Source organism: Argopecten irradians, chromosome 7 (assembly GCF_041381155.1).
Source record: "Argopecten irradians isolate NY chromosome 7, Ai_NY, whole genome shotgun sequence".
Lineage (NCBI taxonomy): Eukaryota > Metazoa > Mollusca > Bivalvia > Pectinida > Pectinidae > Argopecten > Argopecten irradians.
In genome coordinates this window covers 34,257,715-34,280,687 of record NC_091140.1, presented here as the reverse complement: position 1 = coordinate 34,280,687, position 22,973 = coordinate 34,257,715, and the positions used below count along the sequence as shown (strand labels likewise).

The 22,973-nt window shown below is 34.9% G+C and overlaps 1 pseudogene; it reads left to right on the top strand.

Moving 5' to 3' along the window:
* The first annotated feature begins 194 nt into the window (after positions 1–194).
* Positions 195–22,973, top strand: part of LOC138327163 (ferric-chelate reductase 1-like) — a 31,825-nt pseudogene continuing 9,046 nt past the window's right edge.

Sequence of the window (22,973 nt, the reverse complement as noted above, 5' to 3'; positions counted from 1 at the left end):
TTTGTCCGGGCATCTTTTTCTTGCCTATTGATCTCGTGAATTTGTATTCCTGTTTAGCGCTATTGTCACAACGTCCTGTCTTCATCCAAGCATCTTGAACTATTTTTCAGATACATGCTTTTCATAATAATGTTTAACCGAATTCCTGGCTCCGCCGGAGTTTACAGCACTACCCAGTCCCCGACAGCTAAGAAATGGAATCATACACCATCCCACCGGTCGGGCCAGCAGCAGCACAAGCAATCAATCGAACCGTCACCGTAGATGAAGATGGTGTCCGAGCGTTGGCCAATAACGGTCGGAAGCTGAAATACCCACCAATTCAAGTTGACCCTAAGTCATCTGCTAGCTCCTTTATTAGATCAGAATACTCTCGTTCCTATCAGACAGCCTCACATCGAGACGTCGATTTTTAGTATACTCAGCCCATCACGGTAAACAGGTTCGGTTGAATGAAATGGGGAAACAATTCCTGGTAAGAGTCCACTGCTGGCTGCATCAGCTGCATGTGTACCTTAATTATATGTCTTAAATAAAACAGTGGAGAATTTTGTCTAAAAATAACAATGGGGATTCCTACGTAAGTTATTAACTTCACAGTAATGTAGTTTGCATATCTGTACATTCAAAACCAAAAAACTTCCGCTATTAGCTATTTCACATCAAGCATACAAATTTTTTCCGCATAACGTTTGGACAACGAATAACCAACATTTTTATAGGTCCGTTCAATTGTGAAGTGATTGTGATTTTATTTCTGTAACCTGTCCACCGTTGCAAATATCTACGCCAAAGAAACAGTAGGGGATTACTATCCAGATGTCAATCAGGCCTATGAAAATGTACCCAAAATACCTTAAAGCATGCAATTGCTTTCTATAAATGGTAACAATAGTGTTTTCAATATTGGAAACATAGTTGTATTCTCTATTGGTAAACATAGAAAGTTGGAAATGTTTATGAATGCAATATTTTACAAATTCCTACTACCTGTGCGCGAACAATAAACACGTTATGCATAGTGGATAAACTAAAATCTCTTTGAATTTTTAGTATGTTTGTAATAGAGGAATATGTTTGTTTTGTTTAAATATTAATCAATCCAGTTATATATGTACGTTAACTGTAAAAAAAAACATCATCGATTAACTGGATAGCTTCTAATGAGCTACACCTATTCCCTAATATCATAAGGCTACTAAACTAAATGAGATAAATAGGTAGGTTTTTTCTGACTACAGTGAATTCCACACAAAAAAAATAAAAATGCTCAGCTTTAAATTGTGGTCCCCTGACGGACACAAGTGGCAACTGTTGGTTTGAGCCTATAAAATTGATAGGTCCGTCATATAACGTGAGATAATGCTGATGACGTGGCATAAACTAACCAAATGGCTGGGATTTTCGGGGATTGGCCGATCAAGGTTTTGAAATAAAACATTCTGTGTAACTTCATTTCTATGACAAACTATGAGGTTTTTTTTGTACTACATGAGTTTCTAGAAATATCACCATATTATTCTAGATACACCATATTATAATCCATAATAAAAAGAACATTTCCAAGAGTGTAATATATAATCAAATAAGCCGTGCTAGCCCTATATTAGAACCAGCCTGAAACAAAAGCTTAATCAATGTTTTCTTCAATTAGGAAATTCCAAGTGTACATGTGAAAGTTGCATGATTCATGGCTTCGATTCATCCGACAAATGCCGTTTCTTGCGTGCAAACATTTACAGTACCGTCGCAAAGCATTAACACCTTCTTCATTTAATAGTACGTTCCCCTAAAATGTCCTATCAGCATACAACGCAATGACCAGTTTATGTAAGTGTAAGTTAATGTATTGAAAAATAACACATTCATATTTATAACGAATGACAATCGATAATATATTAATGTTTTTATTACAATGAATTCAATCCACCCATTTACTCTGGATGTCAATTAGTATTATACAATATATATAAAAAAGAATATTGATAATTAAATATCGCAGAAAACTAAGTGCTTACATGCACAGTAGTCAATATATATGATAGGCTTTCCCGTATACTTAGCAAGCACTAACATATTTACTTCATTATAAATTAAAACTGCCTCGAAATATAATAAGTTACCACTTACTTTTCTTCTTCTTCAGATGAAGCGTACCATTATTTTCTAACTAATCAAAAAAAAAATATAAACTATTCTATTTTATATAGCAATGAAGTCGACCTGTCAATAGTTTCTGGGCATTTACTGTATATTTGCAACGAAATTCAAGTAAGTTCATGAATAAACAGTCCCCCCCCCCGAAATTACCTTATTATACCTAAATAGTATTTTAGTTAGGTAACAAATAGAGATACATGTATGTTGATAGTTACTAGCGACTGTAACATGATGATCCTGATAAATGTAAAACTTCCTTCTGAAATACTGCTTAATCGAGTCCAATCATAAAAAACAGTACGGCCCCAAACCACGAAAGAAATTTGTTCAAACGTGATTGTTCCAGAAAAGTGTTACCTTTTGATTCTCTAACTAACTATGACAATATGTCCGTATTTGTGTAAAAGATGCCACATTAAGGTGATCCGTTGGCTGTAATATCACAGGTGTCAATGAGAATGACAATGTCCAATGGTAGTGTAACAACAATTTAGAACAAAACCAAAAACGATTTACAGTCTTTGCAATCTTTTTAGTGAAGTATCGTTTAGCTTCTGTCTTTGTCCGTTTTGCTACAAATTTTGCACTCATTTCGAAAGCACTAATTATACATGTTGTCAGGCCCAAGAATTGTTTGTACTTTTTCCGCTTCAGAAATATGTTTATCCATACTGATATTTTTCCAGTTGTCCCTTCACCGATGGCATCTTGAACTTGTTTCCATTAGATATGACTCATACTCATACAGGTATTCACTTATCTATGATCCAACAGAAATTAGCGGTACTAGCCCCACCTGTTACTGTAGCAACAGTTCCCACACCGCTAAACTTAAACCTTGTCTAATCTATCCGCTAGATTATTAAGAACTAATATGGCATTGTTTAAAAAGCATGAAGAGGATCCTCTGATTGAAAATGTGACAATTGTTCCTCGGTGGATTTGAAGTCTTATCATTAACGTTAATTCTTCACGTTTTTATATGACCGTTTTAACATATTTAATAGTCATTTTACGTCACATGTAATTTTAGCTGGGATACATGCCAAATGGGTTTGATTGTTCTGCATTGGGGAATTTATGATTTGATTTACAAAAAGTATTAATTAGGAAATTCATATTTCCATGCCAAGTTTACGGTTTTTAAACGACCACAACAACTATGCTTGCTATCTTATCTTTTTTAAACGATCGCATAGTGTACTGGACATGTGATAAGGAGCCAATATTGCATCGGTAATTTACAAATACGTAAACGCACCAACCCCCCCCCACCCCCCCATCAGCAATTTCATACCATTTTGGTATCAGTAATTGATTTTCAATAAAAAGATAAAACCTTCGGTTAGATTGCGTCAAAAAAATGTTTCCAAAGGTGTTATGGCACTTCAAAATACATCTTAACACAGTCCGTTTCATATATTCTTTGACACACTCTTTGATCTTTGGTTTTTATATTGGTAAATATGTTCTTGTAGGTTTCTTTCTTTTGAGCACTTAGCTAAAACCACGTGGTTACCATTTCGACCATGGACGGAGCTCGTGTCCTTATATTGACGTTGGCATTTGAAACACTGAGTGTGAAGACCATTTTTCAACATTTGACATAGATCTGTGACTTTTAATATTACTATATTATTTTGTCGACGTTCGTTTTGTACGAGATCATGAGATATAGATATGACTTCTATGGTGTAATTAGTCTTTAAAATTAAAGTTTACATGTATTGTGACCTATGTGACCCCGTTGTGACCTTAAATTTGAACGACAATGAAAAGCAACGCATTCATGGAAAATCTACAATGTGTATTACACATGTTCTACATGATGCTACACACATGTTTCAATATGTCACGTAGTAGAAAACGTTGCAAAAGTTATTTGACCTTATTACATAAATGACCTTGAATGAGGATGAAGGTCAATATTCTTCAACATTCCCGCAATTTTGGACGTTATGACCTTAGTCAAGGAATTCGGATTAAAACACACGATAGCTATTTTCAACTATAAATAACAACATGTAATATAGATCCAGCTATCGACATGCATTCTTGTGTTTACAGTCTGTGTCATTTGTTCTGTTTTGAATTGAATTATTCCTGGTAGAAACAAAAATGCCAAAGGTTAATCATTATTAAAATATGCATGGCTTGGTCACGTTTTAAGCTGTGGCAATAAAGTGCATACCAAAGAATACAATTTTATCAAAAACAATCACATATCGTGCAGAGTAAATTGATTTATGTATTGTATCAGATATTTACTATGGTATAAAAACGTTCAGACAATGACATTTATTTGTCGTTGTATTAAATACCTTGGTACCCGCTATTTTTTTATTAACAGGCAATCTCTGTATAAATGGATTCCATACAATAAAAAATAGATATAGCCTAGAATTGGTTGCACTGAGTGTGAATGGTTAATACAGCGCTTCATAGTCCAGAAATTGCGTTTTTTGGTGAAAAATGGGTTTGAGATTAAGATTTAGCGGTTAATGCGTAAGTGGCTCTATACCAGATTTGCTAGCTTTACTTGAGGCTGAAAATGGACGCCATGCTGCCAGGTGAGATATTGAAAATTCCACCTAATTGACCTATAGAAAATTCCGTTTTATTTTGTCGCATGAAAAGAATATCTTTGATTTAAAGTAGGTCTAATAAGAAAAAAGAGTACAAATTTTTTTTTGCAATTTTGGGTCAAAAACACACAAATTTAGCATTGCTTTTTTACTTTTTTATTTTACTGTTGGTTTCCATGGTATACAACAATGTTCGAGAGTACACCGAAAATGAGTTTACTTCGCTGACGATATCATAACTTGATAAACATATAGTGTGAAGATTAAAATAATCGATATATACTTTGGTATATGTAACATGAAGGGTTCACTAGCTATGCAGGGCTTATGCAAAACTTGTGTGTAATTTTCCAAATTTCCTCAGATCTTCTGTTTTCTGCTACCTAAGACTTTATACATTGTACCACTTTGAAGAAAGGCGATATTGTTAATAGCCATTCATCTTATTTGCCTCAACTGTTTTCGAAAAAAGCAAGACCCCGTGTTTTAAACAAACGGTAGGTATCTGCTTCCATGCTTTTGAATATACAAAAAAGTATAAACGATTTTTCCTATGGACAAAGCAGTGAATGCACTAAATATAATCGTTCACATTTATTAGCTGCTAAATTTTCATTGGTTTAATACGATTGAATGCTAAATGCGTTGCAAAACTTAACCATAGCAAAGAGATCTAAAATTCTTAGTGATAATCATTTCCCAACCAGCTGTATGAGTTATTGCATTGAGGTATGAAAGACAATTTGTTTGCTACATATAAAGCTGCGCAACAGCGGACTCTTAAAAAACAATTTCATTTATACTTCCGATGAAATTAAGAAATAGGGACATTAATGCAATGCAATTCTTTTTTTTTCAGATTGCTTTATGACATAAACTATCTTTAAAACGTTCGACTACCATTGATTGTCCATTGACTAAATCTTTTTGTTTTTTAAATCAATACGCGATGTCGATGTCGTTATCTTGACGGCATGATAAGCATGGGATGTTTGCGCCATTCTCGGATTTTTGTCCTCTATAGAGGTATGAAGAAAAAGAATTGGCTAATCCCGTAAGAAGTGTGTATTCAGTATGAGAAAACAAAAAGAAAAATGAGTATATAAAATTAAACTAGTAATACACTCTAAGACTACAGTGAAGACGTTAAATTGCCATCGGAGGGATACATTATGTTTTATGGTGTTTTATATGTGTGATACGGAATTATAATTAGACTATGGGAAATTTCTATTACAGTAATACATGTACAACATTAGATAAACGGTGTCAATCCATACAAAACGTACACAATATATATATATTACGTTACACATAAGATTACATACCAATATTGTAAGCACATACATATTTCGTGTGCTTATTCATAAACAGATGGTAAAATATTTCACAAGGATATCTGTTTTGTATGTAGAATTAGTTTTTGGCAATGAAAAAACGGGCTGACAAAACGAAACAAAGTGCACATGAAATTTAACAAAGATACGCACATTAATGAACGGTAACTATCAATTAGCCTTTTAGTATAATATTTAAACACTAATGACCATTTCTGTGTAATAATGGCCTGTAATTCAACACGTAAAAACATTGAAACGAATTTACTTAACACCATACAAATTATAGACATTTTTGCAAGTCGGTATTTATTTATTTTTGTTGCATTCCAGTTCAAATATCCATATTTAAATCTGATTAGTATAATTGTTTTAAAAATAAGACCTTAGGTACGATATTCTGTTTAAGGTATAAAAAATAATTGTGTAAAATCTGAAAATGAAGTGCTATAGTTTTGATAATGCAACATACATTCTTATTTTTTCTTCATTGTAGCCAAATGTATCCATGATATCCGGCCTTCGACTGCCATTTGTCGAAGGGTTAATTGGCGCTCCATTGTGCTGCTAAATATTAGTCTACTTTCATTGTCCCGTAATTTACTGTTCGTATCAAACTATGTAATCGTGTTCGTTTCTGTTTCTTGATAAAGGGGCAGATGGCCCCGAAAGTTTGACAAAATGTTTTAGAACTAACAAAACTAACTCACAAACGGTTGGAATTAAATATATACATATATTGTCAATTTGATTTATTCTGGATTTGTTTTTGGTATATCATTCTTAGAAAGAGTGTTTCTGTTAGAATATGATTGTCTTACATATGCATGAAGTTTTCATCCAACGTTTCCCTTCTTCATATGATTTGAAAGGATATCATCCCGCTCTGCCGTCAACTGCGCGACGATGTTCCGTAATTCTTGTACCAACCAATTATCTGATTTCGTACCGGTTTTCACGAGATTAACAAGATCATATATGTCTTTTGATAAATAATGTAGAGAAGCGACTTTATACTTGATTGCCATTTGCGGTGAATTTTTCACTCCGTTTCTGCGCAGCTTGGCTCCATCCATTACCGTTTTTATTAGGTTTTCGTTTAGAAAATGTTTGTTGTAATATATGCGTTTGTGACCTTTTCCGTAATTTCTTCCTCGACTTCATCACATATTTCCTCAAATAGGTTTTCTTCAAATTCCAATTTTTTCATTTCATAGTGGTAGCTTCCAAACAATCTTCTTCCATCGCTTTTTGAGCGTTTTCCAATGCAGTTTGAAATGTTATGATGTTCAAAATATGTCGACCCGAGAGAAGTTAACGAACTTGCAATATCCCAATCCTGTAACAATAGCCCTAGGCACGCCAGTTAAACCGCCTGTGACGTTACATAAACCAGAGACCACAGATCCAACATTTGACCATAGCTTGGCATGATAGAAATTCTTCTGTGTTCCTTCAATTTCGGCAATAACCGCATTCCAATGTTAATCTATGGTTTTATTTCTCTTCAGAAGCCAATCCTCTATGTGATCCGACATTGTCTGTTTCAAGTATCACCACTTTATACAGCTGGCAATTCACGTCCTACTTGTCTAAGATATCCTGCGTAATTTAAGACAGAAGTACTCTGTTAGGAGCACTACGTAGTGTCGGTTTTTTTATATCTATATCACATGGGTAGATATTAATTAGACACATGCCAATCAGTTGTAAAGTACCGTATGTTTACAGATTACCTTTGTTTCAAAAATGTTGGCAGACGCACCAATTCCTTTAAAATGCGATGGCGTAATATTCCATGGGCTTTCTTGTTTCAGCATGTTTCGAATGTTGAATATATAACAATATGTTTACAATAGTTAAAACGAATATAGCTCCCCTGTTGTTGGAATAATGATTATGTAAATACACATTGTACACATGGGAATGGGAATTATAATATAATACACCATGGCGTCATAAGTAAAGCAGGAAGGATACTCAGTTTCACAGGGTGTTTAGTAATTAGTTTGTATCATCCACTTAAGAGAGCATTGTTTGACTTGTACAAAAGTTACACCATTAAGGTATTGAACACGTCTTGTTTTATTTTAAAATGTTTTTATGTAATATACGTTAACTTTTGATAATTCATTGACATTATGATGTCCGCTTTCTGATACAAAATTTAACAGGAATATATCATATAGCAAACGCTAATAAATAAGCAGATTCCATTTCGATCAAAACACGGCAGTTATCATTTCTACAATAAACATAGTCGTGAAAACTAAAAAAAAAAAACTGATGCAGTGCAGGAAGAAAAATACTTTCTGACCACAGGTCTGCAGCCATAAGTTTTTACTAAAACATAATCGAGGGGTGGATATAACGACAGTGAAAGTAACTCATGGAGTATCGAGGATGGTGTATAAAGCAAGGATGTTCTAAAGCTTGCTCCCATAACAAACACATAATTGCGTTATCTTGTGGTTTTCTCTGCAATGTAATCTTGTGTCAGTAAAATAAACCACATTTTTAGAATCATCCAAAACGTACATACAATGCCACTTTTACCACAGACCCACCGATAAGTGACCAACTCGTAGCTGATTGGGATAAAATTGGGGCTCAGCATCATATAAACACTGATACACACATCTTTTGAAATACAAAGTAACATGCAATAAGATCTACTTCATAATGAAGAGGCTGAAAAAAATGAAATGCCGGGGTGCTTTCAAAAAATATTTCTCAATTTAATGTCATTGCGAACGATGGCATTCTTAGAGAAATACCTAATATCGTTAGTTCACTTAGTTTAAAACCATGACGTATTTAACTTCAACCCTGTATGAACGACTAGGCCCCGTAACCGTAAACCTGAATTCTTTCTGTTAAGGTAATTTCCCGCATTACCAAGTTAGCGAAACTCGGTAACGGTACATATTTATATCCCATTTATGGTCCTCACACAGCTCGGGGGAAATGTTTTGGAAATGACTGCCCAAATCCGTGAACCAATAAAAGCTTGAAAACGCGTTTGATCGACGTATTTGCATTGCGAGAAGGATCACAAAATGTTGCAAAACCCTCGGCAGGACCTCGGGTCTTACTACATTTGTGACCCTTAGGGTAGAAATATCCCTATCCTTCATATCCACATATGAAAGAGTCTTATATTTTTTTATTCTTTCTTCACTTGTTTTTAGCATTATAACCTTCTGTAACACTCTGTAACAAACAAATTTTGAATCTTGGAGTATCAAGGAATGTAGGCGCCCGTACTCGCACAGCATTCTTATAATTTCCTTGATACGTTTTAGAATTAATACTGATTATATGGTATGAAAATCAGAACTCAATTCTTAAACCTGGTTATGCCATCGATAATCACTAAATATGTGATTTCGCCAAAACATCTTTTACTCAGAGTATTACTCAATGACACATGTACGTCGAGCTTTACGCAACTGGTAGTTTTCTAAAAATAGGTCTTGTTGGTGCCTGTATGACTTATGGATATCCATAAAATAAAGTTGAAATATACAGGTAATAAATACATATTTAATGACTATTTTCCCTGTAAAATTTAAAACTTTTGTTTTTCAGAAACTAGGCTGGGTTTACTTGACGTGTATTAGTAAAAGATACAAACAACGGGATTTGTGTTGAAAATATCCATATCAATATGGAGAATTGACTTGCTGTCGCGTTTTTTTTTCATAGTAGTAAAATTGCAATAAAACGTCACGGTACATGTATGAGCCCTCGGGTAAGCTTCGGGTTTTACAATTTGCGACCCTCGTGTAAGAATATCCCTATCCTTCATATAGGGCGTTTAGCGCCCCAAATTGAATATATTCTTAGAGGAATTGCTCCATACAAGCATGGTTAACATAAAAGCGAAATCCAATCCCTATATTTACACTCATACGACTTTTAATATAATATTTTATGCTATAAAAATCGTCATTTGAATTTGACATAATTATTCAATAAAAGTCGGTAAAAAGTGGGAGGAGCTTACCCCAATTGAACAGCGAAAGATGACTCTTCACGTAAGGTAGAATTATTCATCCGCGACGACAATAAAGTTCAATATTTCATTGTAAAATAAGCATGACACACAAAGTAAAATTTAAGAGAAAATTTTATTTCAATCAGATCAGAACTTTAAATATATATTAAATTTTGCCTAAACAGTTAATATAGTAGCGCAATAACATAAAGAAATTGTAACTCGACCACATGTTGTGTACTTCGGTGGACCGTTTGTGTGCAGCGAGGCGAAGCGAGGCACGCCTGTACACACTGGTGTTTGCTGAAGCTGTCAAAACAGCCGAAGTTAAATAGCCTCAACGTGTTTGAATTGTCGACTGACTTGACGATATTACCGCCTGAAGCCATGCATTATATAATCTACGCTTTAGATCCATCGCCATCTACAGACGGAACATTTTGTTTTACGTTCTGTTTTCTTTTCTTTAAAAAGATTTTAGCCCCTTCTCTACGTGTTGCACTCGACATTTTTCGATTTACGCACAAGTTCAAAGTTCACAGTTGACCAATGCCATGTTTATGGTAAACAAAATCGGCTAGTCATGTTGCGTATAGTGATCAAGCCTAGCAAGTGGTAATTTACATTACGTTACTACACATATGAAAGACTTTAAAATTATGTGATACCAAGGGACGTAGTCTCACTTATAAATTCCTTCGTGATATAATCCATAATTCGGATTTTTTGAATATGCATAATCATATGTTAACTTTGCCGGGTATTAATATAAATGGAATTGTACTTGTGTACGGTACATGCAAGCGATTTTGATTTTTAAAATGTTACTCTGTGCATGTGAGCATGATGAAACCAATGTCAAATCAAAGGTTCAGCAGCACAAGTTTAAAAATGTGACTGAAAAACCCATCGAGGTGCTGGGGTGAAGGTTACTTGTCGAAACGAATCCCTCTCTGTTTCGCGCCGTGGTGAAATACATTGTAATCCCCATCTACTCAAGGTAAACATTATAATACATTGAAGAGGACCGCTTGATTCACAGGCGTCTGCTTCTGGTTCTGGATAAAAATATAATAACCTACCCCTACGTCAAAATGAACAAGGTGAGACACAACCCCGATACCTTCAACTGCTTGGACCGGAATGTGGAACTGCTATCACGCGAGCAGTTTGCCAGCAAGAAGCTAAAATCTGATTTTGGTCAATTTATTGTATTTAACCCAATCAGATTGAAAACTTGCAGAATGCTTGCTTGAAAGAATAATCTTCCGTTCCCTAGTTTGATGCATAGTCCGCTACTTGGATACTTGGATCGTGTCTGTTATTCAGATTAAAAAACCGGTAATCTCGCGACAAAAACCTGAAAATACATCTTGCAAAAACGCAGAATTCTTAAATATAGGTACGCTTGATTTAAACGCGGCGGACACTCAATAATTTTGCGTCAAATTTGGTCTAATTTCCAAGTCGAATTTGGCGCCCGTTACCTAACAATCTGCGTGTTCATAGAGTGTCTTCAAACCTGTTCCAGCAGAAAAACACCACCCACCAAAAAAAAAAACCCACCCACCCCCCCCTCACACAACCAACTAGGGTTAGAGAACATTGTATATATTTCCAAAACCAGAATCAGAGCCCTCTGTGGTCTGAATTCAATAACCATTCACACACCGAATTTCTCTTCTATTATTTGCTCTCCACACACCTGTTTAAAACAAACAAACCGGATGTTTTCCTATGGTATCTGTTTCCATAACATTTGAACATTAAAAGTGGATGCTATTGAATAGAAAAAAAAACGGTTGTCTTTATGTTTTTTACTCATGGTTTTGTTTCCGCGTCATGAACCCCTTTCCATGTTGGTACATTAGCAGCGAATCGAATAAAATATTACTCGTGTCACTTCAAGGTGCTAAATTTCACATTGGTTTTTGATACGACTGCTGCGCGCTTATTATGTTTTAAAACTTAGGCATGGGCAAAGAGTTCGAATATTCGTAGTGATATTCATTTTCCAACGAGCAGTACAGTGTTCTGTAATGAGTTTCAAGGTGTAATCAAGGAATAATCTTCAATTAATATGATTGAAACCCAGTGAAAAAAAAAACCAAGAAAACTATACAAGGTATGAATTAACTAAAATCTTTTACTGTTAAAAGATAAACTTCTGAGCGAAACAACTGGGGTCGTGGTGGCCGAGTGGTAAGATGTACCGGACATATTACCACATGCCCTTCACCGTCTGAGTTCCAGTCCCATGTGAAGCAGTTGCCAGGTACTGACCGCTGGTCGTGTTTTTTCTCGGGTACTCTGGCTTTCTGCCACCAACAAACCTGGCACGTCCTTAAATTGACCTGGCTGTTAATAGGACGTTAAACTAGAATCAAACAAACAAAATGAGTACCGAAACAAAAATTTTCTCGTTCATTTTACTACTCAAGTGAAGGATCACCCCCAGAGAAGAATACTCTACAATTGTCAATGAGATCTATATTTTTAAGGAATATGCCAGGGAAAGATAGCGATGCCTAATGTCAGAATATTTGATACAATGGAACAAAAATGGAAAAGATTCTTCTATTATAAATCCACATACCACCAACGAGGGGCGAATCTATAAATCGGTAAGTTAATGTTTTAAATATGTGGTGTCGATGTATCCTTATCTGCAGGAGTTTTACTTTATATGCTGTAGATATGGTCTGCAATATTTAGGTATATTTAAAAATTAAAGGGTTGTTAAAATATATTTAAAGTTAGGACACTCATATACGGACGAGGAAACACGATTTTAGATTGAAAACTGCTCTGGATGACAAAGTCGTTCAACAAACGTCGGCGGTGTCCTAAGGCTTTGCCGCTGTACGGTCGGACATTTTCAATTTTTAAAATAAGAGATTGATGTGACTTAATACATAGTAAAACCTTACTGAGTGATTCTATAATCAAAGAAACAACACATTAAAAGATTATATATTAAAATATTTTTGTGGGACTATTTTTTTATTGATATGGACTGGTTGTGATGTTTTGGAAATCAGCTGATCTGATCGCACGACAATTCGTTGTACTCATATATGATATCCATAGTGTTTTCATAGGCAAATGTTTGTTGTTCGTCAGTTTGGTTGATTCATATAGTGACGAAAACACTCAGACATGTAATATATTAAGGATTTGCGTGGAGTAAGCTAATTTAATTACATGTCAAACAAACACAATGTATAAAGTGAAATGGAGATTATTATACATTGTACTAACGCAATAAGATAATCTACAGGTGTAAACAATATACCAAAGTATAGGAGAACCATGAAGTAGTTTACAGAGAGTACCAAGCGATAACACTAGTCCTCACACACGTTGCCCGTTTCCTGCTCGAGAGCCTATATAACATGTATAGGTAGCTAATGACCAACAAACCCTTCCTAATCGCCTTTCCCATTTCTTTCAGATTAACTTCACAACAGCTACACTCCCTAAATTACGCATTACCGTCCTATGTACATATCTGGTACTGTATGCTGTTTAATCACACTGGTGGTGGGCAACTGTGATCTAGTGACAGTTTTTTTCAAATCGTATCCTTTAAATTAAGTGGTTGTCTTCCATGATCACATCCTGCTTAAATAGTTATTTAGTATTATTGTTAAAAAAACTGAACTTAAATACAATATTGCTGTTTTTAGGATATTCAACAGCAATTGTTGTAAAATTTTGAAAACAGTGCTATCAAGTTTTGATATACAACAAAACATTTTTTAATTTTCCGTGACACTTTTCATTTCATATTTACCTTCATAGCAGTTGAAAAATGTTTAAAATCCTAGAAATACTATCCGCCAAAATTAATAATGTTTACGCATTCTAGATATATGCCACACTTAGAGGACATGGACAGGTTTTCCCGTAAATACTAATTAAATACATACTTTAAGTGCAATAATCACCATACAAATGCATTAAGAAAAATATACATTAAAAGTCACAAGCCAACGCTGATAATTTTTCAAAACATTATAAAAAACGTATTGAAAATAAAGCACATATTCCAACAAAGTAAAATACACCAAATGGAATGGAGATGAAATAACGACAAATGAGTGATGAGTCCACTTAACCATCTAAAAATCAAGAGAGATTTGTTAAAATGCATTATTCACCAACCAACAAGTTATGTAAGAGTTGGAGAAATTACAATACGTACAAGGCATAGAACAGAATAAAAGGTTTTAAAATGATATTTTAGCAGTACTGCACATAAATCATTTAATCGATTATAATTACTTCTACAGTGACATGCGAACTAAATACATATGGTCAATACCATAAAAGCCAAGTTATTGTTTTGCAAATCACCATCTCAAATTTTACCAGGCGTATGTAGTTTGTAAATGTAGGGATGTTTTCATTTAAACAAGCATAAGACATTAATAACAGAACATTATATATAACCTTAATTATGCATTGTAACTTATGTTTGGTAAAGCATTCGTACATGTTTTGTCATTATAATTTCCACCAGCTCTCAATTCATGAAATCGTTATGGGTTATTATCGGTTTTAATAGATTACCAGCAAAGATAAAACGATATGATATGGATCATACAAACATTATGAAGATTGTCTGAAAACACTTTCTTGAATTCTCCTATACATGGATATAAACCATCAGATGCAATAGAGGAAAATTATAATAAAGGCGTTAATATTTACATTCTAATGTCATTTGAGGTAAGTGAGCCCATGTCGAATAAATAGATCCATATATGTACATTCCATTCAATTTATATGATATTTACCATCCATTAGTATAATTGGCATATCATTCTTTATAACAGTGATTAGTGATAGAATATCATGTATAGATGTGCCATTTTAATCTATCAAAAACGGTTCTGTCCCCTTCATTTGCCAGACAATGCAACAATGCAGTCCCCGCTTCTTCTATCAGTGCCGGTTTGCCGGGGTGGGGGGGGGGTGGGGGGGACGGATGTTGCGTAATTCTTGTAATTAACCAATGAGCTGATTTGTGCCTGCCACGTCTTTCAAGAGATAGACACACAGGACATATATGTTATTTTGTTTAAAAAAGAATACCAACGACATGGTACAGCGCAATTGTTTGTTTACATGCTCTGCTTTAGGCTTTCATAGGTTGCCTTTTTTGTGGCTTTTATCTTTTAGTGGTTGTGTATGTGAAGGTTTACAGCAACTTTTTTTCCTAACTTTGAAATCCCCTGCATTTTAGCTGTTTTCGTGAAGCTATAGCTTTCAAAACAGTTTCCATTTTTTCTTTTCATAATGAGAGTTTCGCAAATAATCCGCTTCTATGGCTTTTTATGAGCGGTTTTTTCAATGCAGCTTGGAAATGTTTGTAATGGTTCCATAAATTTTCGAACCCATAAGAGAAAAGTTATATTAAACGCTTACCAATACCTTCTAGCGACGAATCTTCGCAGCTACAGCACTTAAACCGCCGTGTGAAGACCGCTGACACGGTACATAAACCAGCAGGACCACCAGGATTCCAACATTTGAAAGTACGTTTGATACCCTGGATCAACATATTTTAGCGTTATCCTTCAACATATCCCTCCGAGAAGCTTGTTCAATGTATCTATGGTATAATTTCTCTTTTGGAAAGCCAATTTCTCCTATGCGATACGACATTGTCCTCTTTCAAGTATCGACAATTTATACAGGGGTTATTTCACGTCCTAAATGTCCAGAATTACCCTGCGTTGTTAACATCAGAATCACTGTTTGGTGCAATACGAAGTGTTTGGATTGTGAATATCTATGTCACATGCACATGGGTAGATATTTATGAGACACACGCCTATCATTTGTAAAGTTACGTAAATTTACGGATTGTACATTGATTAAAAAAAATTGGCAGAGCGCACAAGCGACGATTCCCTTTATAACGCGTTGACGTAAAAAATGGAATCCATTGGCTTTCTTGTTTATCCCACATGTTCGAATGTTGAATGATATCACCAGTACTTCACAATAGTTTACAACAAAATAATACCCTCTGTCCGTTGGGAATATTGATTATGTAAGTACACATTAAACACATGGGAAATTATAAGTATACACTACGTTCCGTCGAGCAAGGTATAAAGCAGGATAGGAAGGCTATTCAGTATCATTTAGACAGGGTGTGTTTAGTAAATACGTTTGTATCATTCCAATGTTTGACTTGTACAAAAAGAGTACACCCTTAAGGTATCGAATTCGTGGTTTTGGGTTTTACAATGCTGTTATGTTTAATATACGTTAAACCTTTGATAAATTCATTGAAAATTATTGATATCCGCTTTCTGATAACATAAAATATATACATTATAGCAAACGCTAATATATAAAATAAACCAGATTCATCATTTTTCGAACAAACACGGCATAATCATTTCGACAATAAACATCGGTAAGTGAAAAACTAAAAGAAATTACTAGATGCCACGTGCAGGAGAAAATATACTGAACTGAATGCTACAGGTCTGCAGCCATGAAAGGTTTACTTAAAAATAATCTTAGGGGTGGATCTTATAACGACAGTGAAAGTAAACTCATGGAGTCCTCGATGATGGTGAAATAAAGCAAGGATGCTAAAGAGCTTGCTCCATAACACAAATTTTGGGGTTATCTCTAAGTGGTTTTTCTCTGCACATGTAAATCGTGTGTGCCATTAAAAATAAACCACATTTTTTAGATTCATCCAAAACGTACATACAATTTACTTGTTACCAGAAAACCCGCCGATAAGTGACCAACTCGGGAGCTGATAGGGATAAAATTTGGGGCTCAGCATCGTATGAACCACTGATACACACATCTTATTGAAATACAAATCAACCTGCATAAGCTCTACTTCATAATCAAAGAGGCTGAAAAAACTAAAATGTCGGGGGTGTTTCAAAAATTATTTCTCACTATATTGTCATTGTCCCGAACAATGGCAATCTTTAGGAGAATACCTAAATCGTCTGTCACTTAGTTTAGACCATGACGTATTTAACCGCACCCTTATGACGAGCTCTGCCGTACCGTAAAACTGAATTCTTTTCTTTTTAAGGTAATCCCGCATACCATTTTAGCGAACCTTGTTTACGGTACATTGTTTTAATCCAAATTTTATGTCTCACACAGCTCGGGATAATATTTTTGGAATGGCTGCCCAATCCGTAAAAACAATACGAAGTTGAAAACAAACCGACAAGCGTTTGCTTGGTTCGACGGATTGGCATTTCGGAGAAGCGCGGTGTTTGGTCCGGAATATTATGCTGGGACTTACAACGGTATCTCGAATTTACCCATGAAAAGCAATTTTACCATAATTTTTCTCATGTTTTTAGTATATAGTTATGAATTATAACTTTTTTTCAAGTCAGATGTGAAAGGTCTACATCTCTATCTATCGGGATTTCGTCATACAAAGCGGCGATGATGAGTGAAGATGAGCCAACTTGGTGCATCATAAAATAATAAAACAACAATTCTAAATGGAGCAACAGTTCCCATCGCTAAACTTAAACCACCAGATGAAAATGGGGGGTGGACACCGACACAAGGATACCAGCTATCACATATCCCCGCAGTTGACACTATTTTTGCACTGTTGGCCCAATAATTGCAACCTTGTTCTAAGTCTAATCCGCTAGCTTATTAAGAACTAGTATGCACATTGTTTAAAGCATGAAAATGGGATCTACGGATTGGAGAAGTGTGAATTGTGGGACCTCTAACCGTTCTAATGTATTATAAACAGTCCACTTCAACGTCACATCTATTTTTAGCTTGAATTACATATCTATCGGGGTTTAGATTGTCCTGGATTTAGAATTCATGATGTTGATTGACAAAAAGTATCATTGGGACAGTTTATAAATATCCTTGTCAAGAATTAACAACTATTGCATCAGAGATTTTACAATACGTACACGCCACTAGAACCAATCAAAAATTGTGGAAGCAGTGATTTATCTTTTTTTTAAAAATGAAAAAAAAAAAAACCACCAAAAACAGAAAACCAAAAGAAAAAACCAAGAAAAAAAACCGGTTTGGTGTGCGTCAGATATTATTTTTCGAAAAGATCTTTATGCCACTTTAAAATATTATGCTTAACAATCTTTTTTATTTATTTTCAAAAAACATTTAACAAATCTATATCTCACCTTCACTATTGCATGACTAAACATGACGTCAATGAGGCTATCGATCATCAATAATATTTGTTGTTACTTCTTTTTGTGACGTATTTGTCCCTTGTGCGACCTTTAAAATTAAAAGGCCAATTAAAAGGTCAAGCGATAATAAAAAATACCCAATTTATAGAAAATTTACAATGTAATACAACACTTGTTTCTACCATATGAAGTACATATGTTGTCTATATCTCACCGCAGGATGAAGGTTGCAATATCACCGGTTATTCTGGGACGTTTATGACCTTAGTCAAGGAATTCCTGGACAAACCACACGAGAACTCTATTCACGTATAACAATAACGACACGTTAAACATATATCGAGTTATCGACATACATTCTAGTGTTTTACCCGTCTGTGTGCATAGGTTCTATTTTGGATTTTAATTATTTCTGGTACTACCATGGCTGCCAGAGGTTTAAATACCTTATTAAATTTTGCAATGGCTTTGTCACGTTTTTACGCTTGTGGAAAAAAAGTTGCCCTACCGAAGAATACAATTTTTATAATCATGCGCAGGTTTAAATTGCTTTACTTTTTTATTTGGGGATATTTGCACTCAGATTATTTACTTCATGAGTAAACGCTAGGACATTGTACATAGATTTGTACGCTGTATAAAAAGACCTTAGTTTTCAACCAAATAAAGATAACCACTCACTGCTAGGGAAAAACTAAACAGGCTGTTACTTTTGTATTGAGTGTGTTGGATACGAGCCGCTCCACTATTCTTTATATTTGTAAAAATGAGTCAATCCTAGCTATGCGACAAACTTTCACTACAGAAATATTGCTATATTAATCTTTTTTTTTTTATTATATTTTAACAAAAACAAGATAGATAGGGATGTATACTCTCTTATGTAATTCTCAATTACCTCCGGAAATATATATTTTTAGGTTGACGATAATTAAAATACTCCGTTAAATGTACATTGTACGCAATATGCAAATGCCATATATGCACATACATGTGTCTACATGTACCTGTATGCTCCATGTAAAGTCAAATTGATATATTATAAAATGAATACCCTCATAATGTAAATCGGAATAAATTGTCCTCGTATGGCAGGATCTGGTATCTCTGTGAAGGCCTTATTTAATTTTTCTACTTGTCATACTATACGGGTGTAATACTGGCTTGGTCTAGGGCAATACCATCATGCCGCCCCGAGGCTGTAATGCCAACGGCTAACAATTGTATTAAAGCCTCGGTGACGTCACGGCGTACAACAAAATTTCTATTTTCCTCGGTAAAACAATTTTTTTTTTCACTATATTTCCCAAATTTCTGACTGGTTTTTTCTTCTAAAAGATTGCAAACCATTTTATCCATTGATGAAAAATTGACCTTTCCAGCCGTGGATTTCTTCGGAATTATATTTCAAAATGGCGGGATATTATAGTTGTTAAATTGCAACTAAAACGTTCGATTTGTTTTTTGATGAACGAAAAAATACCTCCTTTCATAAGTGGAACTGAAGGATAGGGATATAGTCTAACCCTCGGGATAACAAAATGTTTGCAAAACCCTCGGGTAGAATATCCCTAAACCTCATAATCCACATATGAAATAGTCTGTATATTCATATATTCTATTCTTTCACTTGTTTTTTAGCATTATAACCTTCTGTAACACTCTGTAACAAACAAATTTTGAATCCTTGGATTACTGTATCAAGGATGTTAGCGCCCGTAACTCACACGCATTCTTATAATTTCCTTTGATAACGTTTAGAATTAATACTGATTATAGGGTAATGCAAAATCAGATCTAAAATTTCTTAACCTGGTTATGCCATCGATAATGCACTAAAGTATGTGATTTCGGCCAAAACATCTTTTACTCAGAGTATTACTCAATGGGACACTATGTACGTCGAGCATTATTAGCACCTGGTAGTTTTTCTCCTAAAAATAGGTCTTGGTTTGGTGCCCTATATGCACGTTATGGTTATGCCATAAATAAAGTTGAATTATATACAGGTAAGAAATAACATATTAATGACTATTTTCCCCCACTGTAAAATGTTTAAACTTTTGGTTTTCAGAAACTAGGGCATGGGTTTACTATTAACGTGTATTAGTAAAAGATACAAACAAGGGGCTGGATTTGTTGTTGACAATGATCCATATCAATATGGAGAATTGACTTGACTGTCGCGTTTTTTGTTCATAGTAGTAAAATTGCAAATTACAGGTCACGGTACATTCATGAGCCTCGGTAAGCTTCGCGGTTTTTACATTTTGCGACCCTCGTGTAGAAAATCCCTATCCTTTCATATAGGGCGTTAGCGCCCCCATAATGAATACTATTCGTAGAGGAATTGCTTCCATACAAACATGGTTAACCATAAAAGCGAAATCCAATCCCTATTATTTACACCTCATACGACTTGTTTATACTATTTTTTATGCTTTAAAACCGTCCATTTTGAATTTGACATAATAATTTTTAATAAAAGGCGGTAAAAAAGTGGGAGGAGCTTACCCAATTGAACAGCGAACGATGACTCTACCACGTAACGTAGAATTAATTCATCCGCGACGACACAATAAAGTGCACTATGTCATTGTAAAATAAGCCTGACAAAACAAAGTCAATTAAGTGAGAAAATTTTATTCATCAGATCAGAACTTATAATTTCTATTTAAATTTTGCTAAAAGTTTACATATATATCGTAATATTTTACATTTCCGTTTTCACTTTCCTGTCTAACTTTACTAACACCAAAACCGAAACACTAACGTCCGCCCTTATGTGAATGCGCATCCAGTTAGGCCAAAATGTATGCCATGAACAAAGGTTCCATATCCAATATCAGTTGAAATGCAATGGAAAGCATTGTGTTAATATTAAAAAATAAAAAAAATTTAAAACATATGGAATAAATGGATTTAAAAAACGATAAAGTTATTATGGAACTATATTTTATTTTTACTCCCGGAAACTTGGACACATTTTCCCCCCCAAATTGGAGCCAGCTTGTTTCGCGATTCCATCAATTACTCAGCTGTTCCACCAATCGTATAACGTTAAAAAAAAACGAATGTTTATTTAACCGGAAACACTAAATTTAAATGAAATGGTCGGTCGAAATGTAAATATAAGGAATGTGTTTTAATTATTTTGTTGTTTACTGGTGTGTAAACTGCAATTTTTTGTACAGATATTTCAACATGACGCGTCATTTAAAATATCTGTACAAAAAATGCAGTTTTTACACACCAGTAAACAACAAAAAATAAAAATCATTCCCTTAAATAACTTAAAGTAATTTGGTACTCGAACACATGTGTTGTACTCGGGTGACCGTTTGTGTGCAACAAGGCGAAGCTGATGCACGCTTACACACTGGAGTTTGCTGAAGCTGTCAAAACACCGATGAAAACCAATGTCAAATCAAAGGTTCAGCAGCACAAGTTTTAAAATGTGACTGACAATATCCCCATCGGTGCTGGGTGAAGGTTCCCTTTTCGAAACGAACCCTCCTCTGTTTCGGCCGTGGTTGTTGCAATACATTGTAAATTCTCCCATCTATTTCAAGGGTAAACATTATAATACATTGAAGAGGACCGTTGATTCACAGAGCCGCTTCTGCTTCTGGTTTGATAAAAAATATTAATAAACCTAAACCCCTACTATATGATCAAGGTGGAGACACCACGATACTTCAAACTGTGGAGAACGGAAGTGGGAACTCTTCAAAGCGAGCAGTTGCAAGATGCAATCTGGATGTGGGTCAATTGATTTGAATTAACCCAATCAGATTTGAAACCTTGCAGAAACTGCTTGCTTGAAAGAATCAACTTCCGTTCCATAGTTTGATGCATCGCGGTCCGCTACATGGATTACCCTTAATGTCCTGTTTCATTATTAAAAAACTGCCAACTACGCGACAAAAACCTGACATACACATGGCAAAAAAAGGGTCCTTAAATAAGGTACGTTGATTATAACGAGCGGACACTCAATATTTTCGTCAAAGTTTGGTCTAATTTCAAAGCGAATTGGAGCGTACCGACCAACTTTCGTGTACATAGAGTGTCTCACCTTGTTCATATAGTAGGGGATGGCATTGTATTTTTCCAAAACCAGAATCAGACGCCTGTGGCTTTTGATTCAATAACCATTCACACAATCGAATTTCTTCTTATTTGCTTCAACTGATTAAATACAATACAAAACGGGATGCTTCCTATGGGTATCTGTTTCCATACATTTGAACATTAAAATTGACGCTATTGAATGGAAAAGTTTGTTTATGTTTTTCGGCATACCTTCCATGTGGCAACATAGCATAGCAGCGAATGAATAAATATACGCGTTCACCTTCAAGGTGCTAAATTTTTAATTGTTTGATACGACGACTGCGTGCTTTATTATGTTTAAAAACTTAGCATGGCAAAGAGTTCGAATATTTTCGTAGTGATATTCATTTTCCAACGCAGCTGTACAGTGTTCTGTATGAGGTTCAAGGTTTAATCAAGGAAATAATCTTCAATAATTATATTGATTGAAACCCCAGTGAAAAAAAAAACAACAAGAAAACTATACAAGGTATGAATTACTATAATCTTTTACTGTAAAAATAAAACTTCTGTAGCGAAAAACAACTGGGGTCGTGGTGGCCGAGTGGTTATGATGTACCGACATATTACCTACATGCCC